General features: G+C 44.4%; 1 protein-coding gene across 1 annotated transcript in view; it reads left to right on the forward strand.

Annotated features, from left to right (window-relative positions):
- The window catches only part of MAF (MAF bZIP transcription factor), a 195,920-nt gene that overhangs the window by 168,498 nt on the left and 9,772 nt on the right, over positions 1–17,650 (forward strand). The window lies entirely within an intron of this gene.

The following is a 17,650-nucleotide window of genomic DNA, read 5'->3' on the forward strand; positions in this document are numbered from 1 at the left end:
GCATCTTAGTGAAACTGCAGTGGCACAGGCTTTTAGCGCTCAATTAACCACCAGCACACACTTCTCAGCACACAAGGAAAGAAATAAATACCTTGAACTTGGGTGCCTGGAAGGGACAGGGGGAAAGAAATGGTTATTCTAGGTTTCCTTCTCATTCTTTCTTAAAAAGTCTTCTCCAGTAAGCTCGAACTGTGCAGCTGATGAAGTGATTTTCTGTGCTGCAGGTATTAAAGGTACAGGCTAATTTAGCTATCATGATAAATACCTGCTAGGAGCCTATTTTCTTGAAAGAGCAGAGGGGGGGAAAAAAAGGAAACCTTTTTTCTGAAAATGGATGGAAATAACTGTATTTTTCTTTGTATGGAAAACACTTTGAGGGAAAATAACCTCAGATAATAGGGGACAGCATTGGCTAATGTGGTGTGTAGGGAAAGCACATGAGATTCAGCTTCTAAGATATGGACAAGGGAGGAGAATGGCAATACTGTGTCCTTGTAAATCTGTCTGGTTGCTGGCACTTGGCTGCAGTAATTAGAGGAGCTGTTGCAAAAGGCAGTATGATCCTACAGAGGAAACTATATTAAGATACAACGAGCTGTTTGAGGTGTCCCAGGCTACTGATGGCCCAGATGGGCTGTACAGTGAGGCAGGGATTTGCCAGGTATCAGAGACCATTTTGCTCAGCAGTACCTCTGTAGTCAAAGTGGTAGCAGGAGGAGTGGCAAGCCTGTTGCCCAGCTGTTCCACCTGAGCTATGGGGTTAAGTAGCAGAAGACAGAGCTGACTGAGCTTTCGGTAACTGGCTACTGCAAGACCAAGAACCCAGTCCTTTGTGTGATCACATGTGTCAAGGGCTTCCATTTGTCTCCAAAGGTTTATTATGGAAAATTTTGGCACAACCCTGCTGGAAAAATTCCTTCTTAGAGTCAGGAATGGGAACTGCAGAAAAAACCCAGGCAGGTGTAAACCCACAAATAATTTTAGCCATTTGTTGTGCCTTTCCTACATGTATGAAGACAACACACATTGTTTGTAGGCAGGTGGGGTACCCTGGGGGCAAAAAGAGAGTATGCCTTGGTTCCTCATGCTGGTTGTATGCCAGGCTGCCACCTAAGTAGAAAAGAAGCTTGGGTTTGGCCTCTTTATTCCCAAATTGTGGTGTCCCTGGCCCTGGGGATGCTAAGTCCTGCTTACTCCAGCTACTAGGAGAACCCAAGCCTGTTGCCTGGCCTCTAACAGCAATACCAGGTAGCTGGACATGGAGCTTTGCATCCTCTCTCTTCCCAGCTCCCTCTTACCCCACACCAAGACTTTACATATAATTCTGTATGAAAATCACTGTGAATTGCCCCACTGAAAATGGACGTGTATAAAAAGTTAACTCTTCAGCTGAGCTACTGAATCACAAGGTTTTTTTGCCTCGAGCACATTTTCTACAGCCCCTGCAAAACCAGAGGCATCAATGGAAAGTCAGATGCAGCTTTAACTCCTGCTGCACAGGGAGCAGATGCTGAGTGTAAAATGGGCACTGGGTACTTTTCCTCATCTTCCATGCAAAGCCTCGTGCCTGAAAAACCACACACGACATTGGCATCACAGGCCACTCCACTCCTTTTTCCTTGACAAATTACTGCTCTAACAGCACTCCAGTGCCGGGCCCTGTGCTTTCAGCAGTGCAGCTACCCACAAGCCCTTTTTGTGGTTCCCTTGTCTAGCTCAATTTAAACCCAATGGGACTCTGGCTAAGAGGGGCGTTCTGCAATTGCCTGCCACAAAGTGATAAGGGTCTGCTGCAGCAGATGGCTTGTGTGGCTCCCCAAATGACCCCTCCCATTCAGGAAGGTCGGCTGTGTCATTTCTCTCATTTTCTAACCACAGAAATGTATATTTAGAAAAGAGCAAGGAAACTTCCTTCACCCTAAGCAGTATTGCATAATGATGGAGGAGGAGGATTAGTGCAAAGGTTTCTTTCTTTGAGCAGAATTCTGAGAGATTGGGAGCTGGAAAGCCTGAATAATGACTTGTTTCGAATATGCAAAGCCAGGGCTTTCTCTGTGTGTCAGATGCTTTTCTGTTGCAGGTTAGCATTTGGTGGAGTGGGTGCAAGCTCTGCTGCTGTAGCCCACATCTTAGCTTGTGTGTTTTCTCTGGTGCTGCCCTCTGGAGAGCTGTGGCCCCTTCTAGGATGCTCCTTTCTGGAATCTTGGCATTTACCCGCACAGCCTCCTTCATGGCCAAGCCTCTCCTGGGCTCGTCCAACCTCTCCTTCTCTCACTATCTCCTGCCCCTCACTAGGTTTTAAAGAGAGTTAGGTGTTACTGTTACTATGGTCACACTACTGGGCTCAGCAGTCAGAGAATTATAGAATTAAAGGTCTTTTCTAGCCTTAATGTTTCTATAAGGTCATCAAGTCCAACTGCCAATCCCACACCACCATACTATGTCCAACACTGAACCTCGTCCCAGGTTAAGGGCCTGTCAGGCACAGCCATGAGTTTGCAGACCCTGTGTGATAAGTGGGGAAGAACCCACAAAGAGAATCTTTGAGTTCCTGGGCAAGAGGTGCTGCCTGAGCAGGGACAACAGGACGGCAGGTGGTAGGTGAGCTGCAGTTTGGTGAGGTCTTTGCACAAGGTTTGCAGCCATCACTCTTCTCCCATGCACTCATGACTGTGAGATATAAAAGACACATGGCAAATTTTGGAGCATGTGAAGTTGGTGTGAGGTCACCTGGGGCTCTGGTGGGGATGGGTGCTGCCCTGGGAGGGACTGCAGCTCCTCAGGGATGCTGCCACTGTTATTTCAAATACAAAAGCTCTCTCAGGATTCTTCAGCACAGCAAGACAAGTCATTTTGGCCACTTTTCAGTGTTTTCTGGCAAATCCTTCCTCAGGGGCCTCACTGTCCTCATGAAGTGCCCATTAAGCCCATCACCTTGGGGATGGAGACTGCTGTATGGCAGCTACCTAGCAGTTAGGTGTTGAACTATGTAATTAACCTCAGCACTCTGTCCTTTGGGACCTGTGATGCTTGAGGAAACATGACTGAAGCTCCCTGAAATTGGTGATTTCAGCATGCACAGAGGACCCCTGAGGTTCACTGTGGTAGTTTTCGGCTGGTGCCTAGGAACATTTTCCACAGATTGAGTAGAGAAGTGGTGGGATGTAAATAAATTACCATTGGATGCAAAAGGGAAAATAATTATAAGGTCTACATAATTTCATTGGTCTGATAACTAACATAAAGTTAGTTGTACAAATTAACTCTTTCTCTTTTTGACTTCCTCACTCTAGCTGGTACTAGCTGGTGCTTTTGCTTGGCTGTTGCTGATCATGGCTGTGTTCTTTGCTGTCGCTAAGTACTAATAAGCTACACTCTGCTTTTTTCCTTTTCTCCCTTGTCCCATGTACAAGGGGGAAGGAAGGGAAGAGAAGGAAGCTGTTGGTAACCCCCTAGTTTTGTCCAGGGGGGTTCTTGTGTTGTTTATAAATTGTAAATATGTGTAAATTTTGTATATTTTGTACATATTCATTGCTTTTCATATTTCTAGATTTTAGCTTTACTTGTAACTAGAGCTTGATTTGCTTCCACTGGTAATTTTATTTTGAGGGGGTAATTTCAAGCCACCACACTCACCCATGTCTCTTCTGAGGGTGGCTTTTAAACCTGACCCTGTAAAGTCCATCTGTAGCAAAAGGAAAGCTTTCTTTACCATGATGCTCATCCAAAATCTGAGAAAGGTTTGCTAGGTGAAAGGCTGTGGCACAAATAACCATAACTGGTTGGAATGAATGCATGATGGCTGGGGATTTAGAAGAAATATATGGTGTTTAGGCCTGGTTGGGAATGGAACCATCTTTCTGTCAAGAAAATTGAAAAAGGGTTGGAAGTTATCTACTTTGTCTGGCCTGGCTCAGGGTATGAAGCAATCATTGGAGCAAAGTGGACACAGATAGTTCTGCTCATTAAACTCTGAGGGAAGGATGATACCACTGCCTTGCACAATAGTTGCAAAAAAAAAAGAAAAAGAAAAAAAAAAGTGAGTTTGAGAATGACTAATTGTGGCAGTGGGAGTATGGTAATCGAGAGCAGAGCCTTGGATCAGGACCCTTGTTCCCAGCTTCTTTTGATGGAAGTTTGCATTTAAGTGATGGTATCGGCATCTTGCTTTCAAAAAAGATTTTGGAAAAATGCTGTGGAACTTTCCTCTTTGGAAGCCTAACTTTCTCACAGTAACTCAGCAGTGGTTTGTCCCTGTGCACAGCCTGATGGATCAAAAGTTCAATTTCTGCACAGTCTGTTACTTGCATAGTCAATAATAGGATGCACGAATGGCTTAGCTTTTTTTTTCCCCTCTCTCCTTCCCTCCCCCCACCCCAAATGCAATTTTTCCCCTCAAAGATTACTGAAAATTACTTTTGCAAGTCAGTATGAAGGCTTATCAGTCCAGTGGTGTTCAGATCCCATATTAACTGCCTCACATTACTGTGAACAAGAACTGCTGTAGAAACCAATGGAGTAAGAATGTAAAGTACATACTGCTGATATATGTCCCTGTAGTAACCCTTTCCCATCACAGGTACCTGATTGACACTTCTCCCACAAACAGTTCTGTCTTATTTTAGAAAGTGTTATGTTATAGAACTTAAACTTTCCATATCAGTCATGATGTTTGTGAGTGATGAGCACAGAGAGCAAACACTCCCCATTAACGAAACGTGGGGAAAGATTGCTTTCACAGCATGCTCAGGGCACATTAAAAAAATTATGTTTCAGCACAAAAGGAAAAGAATTTAGCCCTGTGCATGTCAGCCTGCTTTAAATATTTTATTTTGCCTGTCTTCAGAATCAGTGAATCCCAAAAGAAGCCATCCCTTGGGGCCCAGCCCTTCAAGGATACAGCACTCTTCTATCCCATTGATTTTAGTGGACCTTGAAGGCATTTAATACTTCATAGGCTCAGTCCCATGCTGTAGGAAGGTTACCCTGTGGGTGCTCACCTGTTACAGCTGCTAAGAGATCTAACACCCTTTGGTTTTGCTGACAAAGGGGAGCTAGCCAAGATCAAAATACAAACAAGGAAAGGAAAGGGATTTTAATAAAGAGGTCAGTCTTCCATGGGTTAAATTATCAAGAGATGGGCTCTCCCATCCTATAAAGACTGTACAAGGACTCTACCTACATTTCCTCAGAAGTGCTGCAGTTCATGAAGACATCATGAAATGTCTTTGCAGGAACTGCAAAACCCAAGTCTCCTGTCTACAGTACTGGGATGGATATGGAGATGAGATGGTTACTGTAAGATGCCTTTGCCCTTAAGATGTCTGCACTCATTTAATAAACAGTAAAATATCTGACCTGAATAAAACCCCACAAACTCAAACATGTCAAAAGAGCATCAGCACTGGAAAGTGAAGGGCTTAAATGCTTAAGTTTGGCTTTCTTACAGGACTTCAAGCTGTCTTTCTTGTGTGCCTCAGCCTGTGTTTAAATCCCAGCCAGTCACAGGTTCACTGTTTAATGTGAGGCATACCTAGTTACTCAGTGTTTCTTTTCATCTTTATCACTCAACAAGTAGCTGCAGACCCTGGGTGGAGAGGCTTCAGATGCTGCAATGCTCTCTGTGTGATGTGCTTCCTCCTCAGCATTGCTGCCCTCTCCCCATCACACACAGGCTCTGCAGATGCTAATGAACACATCTCAACAGGAGGAAACATCAGCCCCACTATCAAGATGAGGAAATGAGGCTCATAGCAGTGAAGGTCAAAAGTTTCCATTGAGTTTTGATGCCCAGTTTGAGACACTTAAGCATGGTTTCTCAGAGCTCAGTGTTACCTTTTGCAGGTGGTAAAGGGCAGTATGTCTCTGGTGGGCTTCTGCCTCCCTGTCTTCAGGGCCAGGGAGCTGGGTTTGCCTACTTCCACCCTCTGTAAGGGCATTGTCTTATGAGAATGACCACACTCTGCAGAAGAGTAGCTGCAGAATGCCACAGCACCCCTTGAAAGGCCCTGCTCTGTTGACCTGGCACAGTGTGTATGGCAGGGCATGATGGGGTCAGCCTTTGTGGCTGCTTCACCCCAGTTACAGGCACTCTGGCAGCTTTCATGCACAGGGACTTCTCTTTGGTGTGATCTGAGGAAAAAGAAGTTTCCAAGGAAATGGATACACTGCAGAGTAAAAACACTCTTTGTTATACCCCAGTGCCTTTCAGTGCCCTACCTTTTTCTTTTCTTTTCATTTTTGCTCTTTTTTTAAATCTCAGTATTTAGACTGGGGAAGAGCCACTTGCTCCTGAACATTAATTACCACTCCAAACCTTTTACACTATTAATTTCTTCTTATAGTTCCATGTTTAACATGAAATACTGTAAATACACTTTCAGATTAGCTCATTGAATGGAAAAAAAACCCCAACTGTTCTTAAAAAGCTCCTCAAAATGTATTTCCCTAAAGGACTAAGTGCGTGGCACATGGTTTCAAGGGAGTTACTCCAGTTCAGTTCACTTCCTAACATGTACTAGAACTCTTTTGTTAACCTTTCACAGAACATAGATCTATATACCCATGTCTTTCCCCCAGTGCTTGCACTGCTGCTGACCATTTGCTTATTTGAGAAAGAAGTCACTAGAGAGTTCTACCAGATTGAAAGAGGTGTTTCATGGCCATTTTCCCCATAGAGAAAGGATTATGTAGAGAACAGAGACAGGACAGACTGAGACCTCTTTTTAAACCACATAGAGTCAACCCTTACATGTCAGTCAGTCCCTAACTGGTGTCCTATATGTTGGTGGTCTAAGCCAGCTGCTTGTGGGTTGCCATTTGTGGTGAAGCTAGGGATATTTTGCAAGTGTGGGCAAATTACAGGTTACTGTTGTGTCATCATGAAGAGCACTCTCACCAATAGGAAGAAGGTAGGACAAATGTCAGACACTTAGAAATACCCCGAGGATACTGTAGTGACAACACTGGGAGGAGGGCTCAGTTCTCCTAGGAGCTGTCCTTTTGTGTGACCCCCCCTGCATCCAAGCTCAGAGGATGACCAAGAGCTGCCATATCTTCTCCTCGAGCTACAGAATTATTAGCAGGACAGATGAAAGTAAACCAAACCAAACCCCAAACTTAATTTGTTTAATTTCTGGCATGTATGTTGAGTTCCTGTAAAGTAACAGTTTAAAAAACAAATAAATAAATAAAACAGTGGGTTTAACCTGGGCATTGGCACAGAAATTCACAAAAGCCAAAAGTATATACAGGCTCCAAAAAGGTGTCAGGTACTGATAGGACTGGGGGGAATGGGAAAAAAAAATTAGAAATGGGTAGGTTCAGACTGGCTGTTAGGAAGAAGTTCTTCCCCATGAGGGTGGTGAGACAGTGGAACAGGTTGCCCAGGGAGGTGGTGGAAGCCTCAGCCCTGGAGGTTTTTAAGGCCAAGCTGTATGTGGCTCTGAGCAGCCTGATCTAGTGTGAGGGGTCCCTGCCCATGGCAGGGGAATTGGAACTAGATGATCTTTGAGGTCCTTTCCAACCCTAACAATTCTATGATTCTATGTAGAATGCAGTGTTTGGGATGCCCTTTTTTTTTGGAGGAAGTATCATTCCTTCCATAGCACTGCTCCTTGGCCCTTCTCCTTCCACAGCTTCTCAGGGATTTGTCCAGTGGCCAGTCAGAAACCAAAGGCCAGACTGGATGAACCATTGGTCTGGTCCATTTTTGCAGTTCATGTGGTCTTAAACTTGTCTTCACCAGCAGTGCACAGCTAGCAGTTTGATAGTGTTAGTTGGCAGCCTGGACAAAAGCACAAATAAGTCTCGTGGAGCGAGACATTGTGTATGCAAGGTAAATCAGTGTGCAAAAGCCACAAAATCAAAGAGATGCTGCTGGCTGACTATAGTTTGCCCTGAAATAAAAAGTAGGTCTGCCTGTGGGCACAAGGAACACACTTACTGCCCTCCTCCCATCCTGCAGAGCTTTTTGGGTGAGCAAGTGCTGGTCTCGCTCAGGCAATTTACATGAGCGGAAGTGTGACAACTGGGGACAGTCCCTACCTTGAAGTAACAGGCCGCAGAAGGGAAGTTTAGCAAAAATAGGAACCATTAATAGTCATTCCACCTCGCTCTGTGAGGTTCACTGAGGTTTAATTAAAGCACTGATATGTTTTCGACTGACCTTATTTTCATACCTGATAATCAGTAAGCTCATTATCATTTTTTAAGCTTGGTTTTTGAATCTAGCTAATTAGCACTCTGTGGGTCAGCATCTAAGTTAAATAAAGACAAGGAGGAAAATTCCAAGATCTGCATATTTTAGATGCTCCCTGCAAAGGCAAGTGGTCATCAAGTAACACTGCCAGCAGAAGGCTGAGCTGGCACTGATGGGTGGTGTTTTGAGGTGCTAGGTGAGCACCAGCCATGCAGTTGGGACGGGACCCAGCCGAGGCTCTTCCTTTGACAGTCAGGGCATCAAAAATGACTCAAACATCAGCTTCATGCAGCTGAACCCTTTGAACCCCTGACCGTTCTGAGCAGGTCTAGAAAAGAGAAGAACACAGATTCCATAGCTGCAGTTAGCATGTGGGGAATGAATGAAAGGAAAAGAGAAGCACCGGTTTTCAGCCCTGGCATTTCCTGGAGGGAAACAGCACCTTTCTCTGTGTTCAGCATGGTGCTCAGCTGCTCCTGGGACAGACCCCAGCCCAGGCCTTGTAATCAGCATCCCTCCACCAGCTGACCTTCCCGGGCTTCTCCTGCTCTGAGCTTCTCCAGAGTTACAGCTGAAAAAGCTCTCAGTTTGCCGGACAGGTCTAGAGGTGGATGTGTTTTCATAAACACCAGCAGCACTTTTACCACATGAGACACAGCGGTGGGTTGGGGAGTGCCAAACTGCTGCAGTTAGCTGGGATTTCAAACAAGAAAATCATCAGGAGGAGAGGGGGATGAGCAGTACCACAGGAGTCAGAAGGGACTACTGAAGCAGGAATCTCTCAGAGGAGGGCAAATCACAGAATCACAGAATGACACCACCCCTGTTGGCCAGGGAGTGAGGAATGATGGTCTGGGCCACATGTGATGCTGCTGTCAGGAATCAGCAATGGTTTAAATGCTGGGGAGGAAACAAATAATTATAATCCTTAGCACCTGGCTTGCACTTTGCACACCAAGAGCACTGCACAGCTATCAGCTAATGAACTGAATGAGGTGTTCAACTACACAATGATTGTTAACGCTCAGTTAAAACCTACAAAACTGAGCAGCAAATGGTAGAGCTGCAATTTCAGCTGCCAGCTTGTAGATGCTTCCTTTCTAATCCTGGATGACACTTAGCAATCCTTAAACTATTTTTTCTCTTCCCCCAGCTTTTCCTGATGTTTGTGTGTAATGGACTGTTCTGAAGTGAGCCTCTCCCTTTCTGGGAGCTTGTAAATCTTATGTTGTAAGACTCTGGGAACAGTGTCTGTGAGGTATGCTAGGCAGGCTGTTGATTTTCTTAGGACAAGCTCTGTTGTGAGGCTTTGCCAAACCCGTGACCAACACACACACAAAAATATCCCAAACTCCAGAAATGAAGGGAAAAGAGCAGTCTGTAAGGTGATGCATTAGCATTAAGCAAACTCTTTATCTACTGTAATTGAAATCTGACCAAGGCTGCAGTTTCTTTGTAATTTTGAATTTGACAAAGTCTTCAGCACCTCCTTTATAAGTGCAGACACACGGACACATCATTATAACAGCCTGCAAAAGGAATGGCTGAAGCCTGTGATAAACTGCATTGGTTCTTCACCTTTAGCTGCTTCACCCATATGGTGGCCATCTCCTTTGCCCTGCACGCAGTGATCCATCTCCATGGGGCTAACTTTCCTATCCTGCTTCCTCCCACAAGAGCTGCTTTGTGCCTTTCAACAAGACAGCCATAAATCTGTCTGTTCCTTTTCACTGAGGCAAAATGACAGGAGCCCTCCACCCTGAAGGGCAGAACTTCAGCAGTAGCTGAAGAGTCCTGCCCCACCAATTCCCTCTGCGCTGCAACTGCTCCCAGCACCAAGCTTCTCTTTCATTCCATGCACGGGGCAGGCAAGGCTGTTCCTCTCGTGATGGCTTTAGCAGGCACATAGGGGTGCAGGGAATTGCTCAGCAGGAGGAATTTGGCAGCTCCTACAGCTGCCCAAATCCTGCCCACATTGTCCCAGGGTGGAGGGGCAGGCTGTGTGTATGATTCACCATGAGTGTGCTGAGATGAATTACACTAATGCACTGTCTCCAGATACTGCTGTTTAAAGAAACCCACACTTCTGCCTCTGCAAGCATCATTTTATCCCAATTGTATGACCCTAGATGATAAAACTGTACAGAAGTGCAGCTTGCTGTTATTTCCTTTCCCTAATCCAGTTTGCACAGAACTGACAATGTTTCCCCCTCTCTTTTGCTCTCGTTGCAAAGCACCCAGAGTACAAGGTCATTGCTGGGAAGCACACCATTGTCTATTGATGTGAAGAGGCTTTTTGATGCCTTAAGATGCACAGTAAGATGGCTGATGCTATGAAGGTTAACAGGGGGGCTTCACATCTGGGTAAATGAGAGCTCAGAAGAAGAGGTTCAATGCCTCCAGCCACGGCAGCAGCAGCGTTTTGCTGCTGCTGGCAGTGTGGGGACTGTTACCTGTGTGGTATTCAATGACCTTTATTCAGATCAGCTGTTGCATTCCACCACACACATGTCTGGTCTTTCTTTCTGGACACGGTGTGGAATCTGTTAGATGTTGCTTCAGCAGTTATCCTTAAGGGACTGAACAAATTTTACAGTCACAGGAAGAGAAAGTGGTAGGAGCTGCCAGGTTAAAGAAAGAAAAGAAATCTTTCTAAAGTCAAACTACAAAATTGATGGCAGATGTAACGACGTGCAAGTGTCTTTTGCCTCACAGAGGTGTTAGCAATGTTTCTGTATACTTAATTTTGCAGACTGATGACACACAATGCTGCTGGCATTTGGAGAAAGAGACTGGGATAAAAAACCTGGTTCTGCTAGGGAATTACAGTGTGACTTTGGGCAAAGCTTCTACCTTGCCTTTTGATGGGAGTTCAGCTTGTGCTGCTGCAAAATGGGTACCACAGGACTTGCCTGCTGCCCAGGTGAGCTGGTAGGGATGATGAATTCATCCCAGACTATGTGGCTGCCTGGCAGTCCTTGGTGCCCTTTGTGCTGCCCTTGGAACAAACCCCTGGAGTCCCAGCCCTGCATGTGGTCACTAACCTGCTAAGGCACTGCAGCCCTACCATATTCCTCCTTCCCAGGGTCTCTGTCAGCCCCAGGCATGCAGAGGGTTTAATTTTCTCCCCAAGATTAGGTTTGTTAGGTTTTCCTCCTGCACTAGTGGTGCAACTTTTCACACTCACCTTGCAGCAGGCTGCCCCACACCATGGGCTGATGCTCTCACTCACTGATCATCTAAAGCTGCAAGATGCATGGTGCTTAACCCTGCTGCTGTGCATTCTTGCCATGAATTAGAAACATAACTCTGGGAAATCACAGTCAGTAATCAGTTGAAATTGCATTTATATAATAATGGAAATTATGTAGATGGTTTTGTTTGGGTTGTTTTGGGGGTTTTTTGGCTGAGGGAATAAACAGGCATACTTGCAGGGGCCTTTAAGAGAACAAAGCAGTGGAGGCAGCAGAGGAGTCAGTGCTTTTAATGAAATGTGTATATTTACGTCTGAAAATGCGCCACAGATGCATATGCCAGGTAATAAACAAAAGGCTGGGAATCTGTCTGATCAGCAAGTCTATGACTAGCTACTAATTAGGTGTATCTCATTTAGGAAAACCTGCATGGCTGCCTGAGTTTTGTTTGGGGGGGAACGGGATGGGACGCAAGGAGAAAGAGGAGGCTGAGCTGGAGGAGCAGCCACAGAGATGAGATGAAGCAAGTTTCCAGCAGATCTCTTTCATCCTCAATCCTAGGCATGAAGGCCAGATCCAATAGTATCTATTCCAATAAACTCTGGGTTCTAACCTTTTCCTTATCTATCCTGGTACTGTCTACCAGTACAGGCAGAAACCCCTCTCAGAGAGGGGCACATGGCTGGGGACCCATCTGGGCTCTCAAATGCAAATGTTGTGGGGCCAAGGTCCAGCGCACTCCACAGGTCAGGGCACCAAGTTGTGTTTCACACAAACTCAGAGCAGTTGTAAGGAAAGCAGCCTATCTCTTGGCATTTGTGAAGGAAGAGAGTGCAGCATGGGTTTGAAGCATGGTGTAAAGTAGTCCTTCACGGGGGGAGAAAAAAAAAGTGGTCTTCATAAATGAGACTTCCTTGGCTATGATCATTAAAATAAATGGAAGCAAAGAGATTAATAATGAAGTAACCCAAGCAAATCAGACTACGTTGCCTGTCTCACATCCATTTCAATCTGGAGTTCATTTTGGCTCATGCATCTGAGTCTGAGTGAGTTTTCCTGATTGATGGATGATAGCTCACATCCAGGTATTATTATTATTATTATTTCCCCCTCATTTTTACACTCAAAGGGTTTTAGAAGGCTTGGATTTGGAAACACCCATTGTCTGAGCCCAAAAATATGTAGGTAGTTTCTAAATTGATTTTTGTAGACAGATGCTATTTCCATTTCATTTCACTTGAGAAGAAGGTCTCTGTTCAGTTGTCTGGGAGCCTGTGACAACAGTAAAATACCACAGTGCACAAAAAAAAAAAAGAGAAAAAAGTGTTGATGACCATTTTATACCTAGATAAACAGATAAAAATAAAGGCTTCCACTTTATCTTACACATGACATTCAATGCAAGACAACAAAGTCTCAGACCCTGCTGAACATTGTGGCAGTAAGCTCGGGAAGCATCTTCCCATGTGCTCAGCAGATCAATAATCCTGGTCAGGGCATACCCTTGCACTCTCACATGCCCACTTCAGCACATGCTGAAGAACTTTGCTGTGTAGGATCAGCATGCATTTTGCAGTCCTGCCCTCTGCTCCTCTGAAATCTGGAAGCCTTGAAGGCCTGTCACAGGTGAGATGAGTTTCCCATATGCTGGCTCTCTGCTCAGAGACCTCTGATGCCAATGGGCTGCATGGCACAGCCCAGCCTTGGGTCTGGAGACTGCCATGGCTGAGAAACTGAGCTAGCCCTCAGCAGAGCCTCAAAAGCAGCCCTGATAAAGACATAAGTGTGAATAAATTAAATAAAATAAGCTCTCATTAAGTGCTACGTGGTCTGTATGGGCGAGCAAGGATGGTGACTGCTGGGAGCCGATACGTGACCCTTCGGCTGCCATCAGCAGCACTGCCCAGCCTGGCTCCTGCTGCCAGGGGATGGAGGAGACAGCTGGCAGCAACCTCCCCAGAAATGGGGTCTGGGTCAGGAATGACCCATGCTTGGGCATCTTCCAGCCCCTAAGCAACAGACATTTGATTTGGAGATGGCTGCAGGGCAGGGGTTAGGAGCAGGAAGAAGTTCTTGGAGGTGACTTGTTGGCTGCATTCCCACAGGATGAAAGGATAGAGCTTAGGGCAGCTGGGATCGCCTCGCAGCATTGATGGTGCAGTAGGGTTGCTAGAGCCTTGCACAGGAGTCTTTCTATTTGCTATTTAATTCTAAGCAAACAAAATAAATAAATCATATCACTTATATGCTATACTGGAAAAGGCAGAGGGCTGGGTAATGCCACATTTTAGCCTAATGGCTCTACAGTTTCATGTTATATTTACGCTGTTTGATGTTTAGCTGCATCAGTATCAGAATATTAAAAGCATTTTTTAAAAATCAATAATTAAACCTGGATTTCATTATTATTCAGAGCATATAAATTCACAGCCCACTTGTATTAAACATGACACAAATATCATACCGTATGTGATTGTACTCACACTAATTGCACATTCTGGCACGTTCTGGGGTAATGATGCTTGAAGTTACCAAACAGTTCAAAGATCAAAGGTCATTCAGTCAAAGATTTTAAAATAAAGCTCCTGATTTGTGAATTTATGGTAATGTGCTAAATTTGACCTCTTCCCCTTGTATAAATAACTATATATAATTATATAATAATTAGCCTGTAGTCCCATAGCAATTAGAGGGTTATTCCATGGGCATCTGAGTCCTGATAAGGATGGTGATACCTGGCATCTCCCCGCCTTGCATCTCTAACTTTCCATCCATTGCACATGTGCTAATATCCTGGGCTTTCTGAGCTCATTTTGCCTTGCATTTCGCCAAGGCGAGACTTTTATCTCTGGTTGCTGGTTCTGTTTAATTGGTAGTTTGCAGACAATAGAAACTCGGAAGGATATTATTCATTCATCTTCAAAGAGCTGGAAGCCAAGAGGGTCTGGTGAGGCACCCAGGAAGCCTTGCAGAAGACTGAAATGGAAAGGCAGCTTTTTTATCACCTTCCTCATTCAGAAAAGAGAGAGAGAGAGAGAGCACAAGACAGCCTGACCAGGAGCCAAAAGGAGATGATTATGTGGTTATCCAGAGGGATTATTTCTATTACTTGAAAAATCAGAGCACAGATTTGGAGAGACAGGTTGATGTGCTCAAGAAGATCAATGCATATGAAAGGTTCATTGATGGCATATGCTTGGTTTTAGACCTAAGTGGCAGCTTCACAGGTAGTGACAGCTGAAGGGATAGAAAAAGCCAGCGGTCAGTGGAGCACCCTAGGGTCCATACTGGCAAACGAAGCACCCTTCCCAGCAAGAAGAGGCAGCATTAGGGCTTAAAGCAGTGAAGCTGGATGAACTCTCAGCCATGGATATCAAGGAGTGATATTTTGAGAAAAGTTTAGGGAACAGGCACACCTGAGGGAAGGTCTGGTGCAGCTCAAGATTTGCTGGTGATGGAGGGGAAATAGCTTTGCAATGCCCTCAGAGACATCTGCAAAATGCAAACAAAAATCTTACCCAACAGAACACTTGCAGCTTCCCAAGGCACCAGAGTTTTTTCAGGTGTCAATGTTTGCTTCTGCTTCTTCTACTAAACTGCTTTGCAAACGCTTGTCATGAATAGTTTTAAGGTGCTCTCTTGTTCTCTTCAAATCTTTGATTTATCCTGGTCTGCAATCACTTCAACACACTCCTCCAGCCTGTTGTCAACTGGCAAAAGCACTTGGTCCTGCTCTTCAGCAGAGAAGACTGTGCATCTGTTATGCATTGATAGGGTGAGCTGCTGAAGATAGGACTAGAAATATTTTTGTTGGCACGGAGGAAGAGGCTTGGAGAGAAAGTGAGTTAGGGACAATAAAGATAGCCAGGAACTCTGGAGCACCAACCTCCAGATGCATCCAGGGTCATCGGGGAAAGTATATCAATTATGTTAACAGATATCTGGAGCCAAGAACTAATTTTAAGGAGGACTGGAAGATATTCTTGTTAGTTTGGTGAACATTTTAAAGCAACTGAAGCAATTTCTAATGTTATGGAGCTTTTTGTTTGCTTGTTTGATGTATTGTCTTATGCAGATGCATTGAGATTTCCAAGATTTAGAAAATTAAAGTCATTGATTCTTAACTTGGAGCAGTCAACAAATCCTGAAAAGTTAATTTCCTAGTTTGTAGGAGTTTGTGTCTGTATTTTAGGTCTTAATAAGCCACTCTGATGTGTAGTGATAGAAGTAAAGTATAAACTCTAAGGTTTGCAAAGAAATTATGTCTGTGGCTGCAGGTTTTACTATAAATGAGTTATTTTAGGAGTTCTTTAGGAGATCCATTTTGGTGCAGTTTGCTAGCAAGTTCACAGGCACAAACAGATACTTCAAAGCAAACTGAAGCAGATTCAGTAGCGAGCATCTGACCTGATCTCTGTTCTTCCCAAGATCCCAACAGCACCTCTTTTGCCTTGTCACAACTGCATTAATTTTTCAGGTTCTTTTTTGGCTTAAATATGGAGGATTCTTTGGGAAACTGCAAAAATACATGTATTTTAGATTTGCTAACAGGGCGATGCACATGTCTATTGTCAAACTGAAAAGTATATGTGATGAAAGGGTATAGAATTCTATGCTAAATCAAATCTGTAAAATAACTAATCAGGCAAGCAAGAATCTAATAAAAATACTAGTGTGAAAAGAAATCTGAGACAGAGGATGAAGAACTGTGTTTCTTCCTGTTGCTTCTTTCCTTGATCAGAGTTATGGTCCAAGTGCTTCAGCAATACTCAGATTTCAGGTGATTCAAAAATCACTGGTGGGGGAAACAAAGGCATTTTAGAACAAATCATATATTAGTGTCACTAGATATCTGAATGTCTGTGTGTGATAGATATATGTGGTATTTAAGCACAGGTGTGTGTAGAGCTAGTGGTGAGAGTGTGCCTGTGAATGTGTGCCATTAACCTCACGTTCAGCAGGAATGGCATCCATGTGAACACCTGCTCTGGAACTGAGAAAGTGTTTGAGTGTTGTAAATTGCCAAAGGGTTTCAAACCAGGGGACTAATATAAAAATTAGGAAATTAAGAGTAATCAGGTTATTCAGATGGAGATATTGTATTTCATTCAAAGTGCAGTAAACATATGGATTAATCAGCCAATAAGACCACTGAGGCAAAGCCTGTGGCTCATGCTCTGGAAAAAAAAATGATTTCTTTTAATTTTTTTCCCCTTTTATTTCTACTTGTTCATGGAGCTAAAACAAATATTTAGATGACTGACAGACCAATTTGTTGGTAAAAGTTGTTTAAGTATAGTTCAATTGATCATTATGGATGGGGTTTTCATTTCTTCTAGAGACAAATTGAGGCAGTTATTTTATTGGGGGGGGGGTGTGTTTGTTTTTGAAAGTCTGTCTGATTCAAGTGCTCCATATGAAATCTGCACAGTGAAATAATAAACTGATGTGAAGTCTTATTTTAAATCCCAAGTCTTGCCCAGCTCTCCCTGTGGCATACCTCTCAGCCTGGCACTGCATGAGTTCTGGGGTAAGCACGGCCAATGCCGTCAATAGTCTCTGCAGGGCTTAATTCCAGTGCTGATCTGTGCAATGGCATTTTTAGCTCAGGTTTTGGTGACTTAAGCACTTTAACAAACAGCTCACCATCTTAGTTTCAGATTTTGGGGTATTTTGCAAACCCAGAATAAAGCAGATACCAGGCAAGCTTGGTAGCTCCCAAGAACACTTGGGAACTAGGCCAGAGAAGTGGTGGTGTAAACCACTGCTTTACCCTTTACCTCTTGCTCTGCTGTCCTGGGGAAGAAGTTGGGGTACACGTAAGATTGCGGCCAGGACTCATCTGGTCATGGTCACCGCCTGAAGCGCCTGGGCTCTTGGTGAGGAGAGGGTTGCCCTGGAAACTGCCTGCCATGACCCCTAGAAAGGGATGACAACACTCAGCTATACTGAGGTGCTCTTTGAGATTATCCTAGAGGCGAATGGACAGGTGGGATTTAGCACAGACTTGTATAAATGAAGGGGGACAAATCCAGGATAACTGTGAAGGGGGCAAGGTGGTATAGGGGTGCTGAAAAAGGGATAAGAAAGCTGTTCTCTGACTTACCTACACTGGTGTGCTTATGCATTCACAAGTGTGAAAATATTGGTAAGGAGACAGCAAACTGACATTTGTTGTCATTGCTGTGCAGTGAAGTCACTGCAGACCAAGCCCCATTTGTTTGCCAACACCACCCTGAACCCACGAGCACCGAGG

The sequence above is a fragment of the Dryobates pubescens genome, chromosome 19 (genome assembly GCF_014839835.1).
Source record: "Dryobates pubescens isolate bDryPub1 chromosome 19, bDryPub1.pri, whole genome shotgun sequence".
Lineage (NCBI taxonomy): Eukaryota > Metazoa > Chordata > Aves > Piciformes > Picidae > Dryobates > Dryobates pubescens.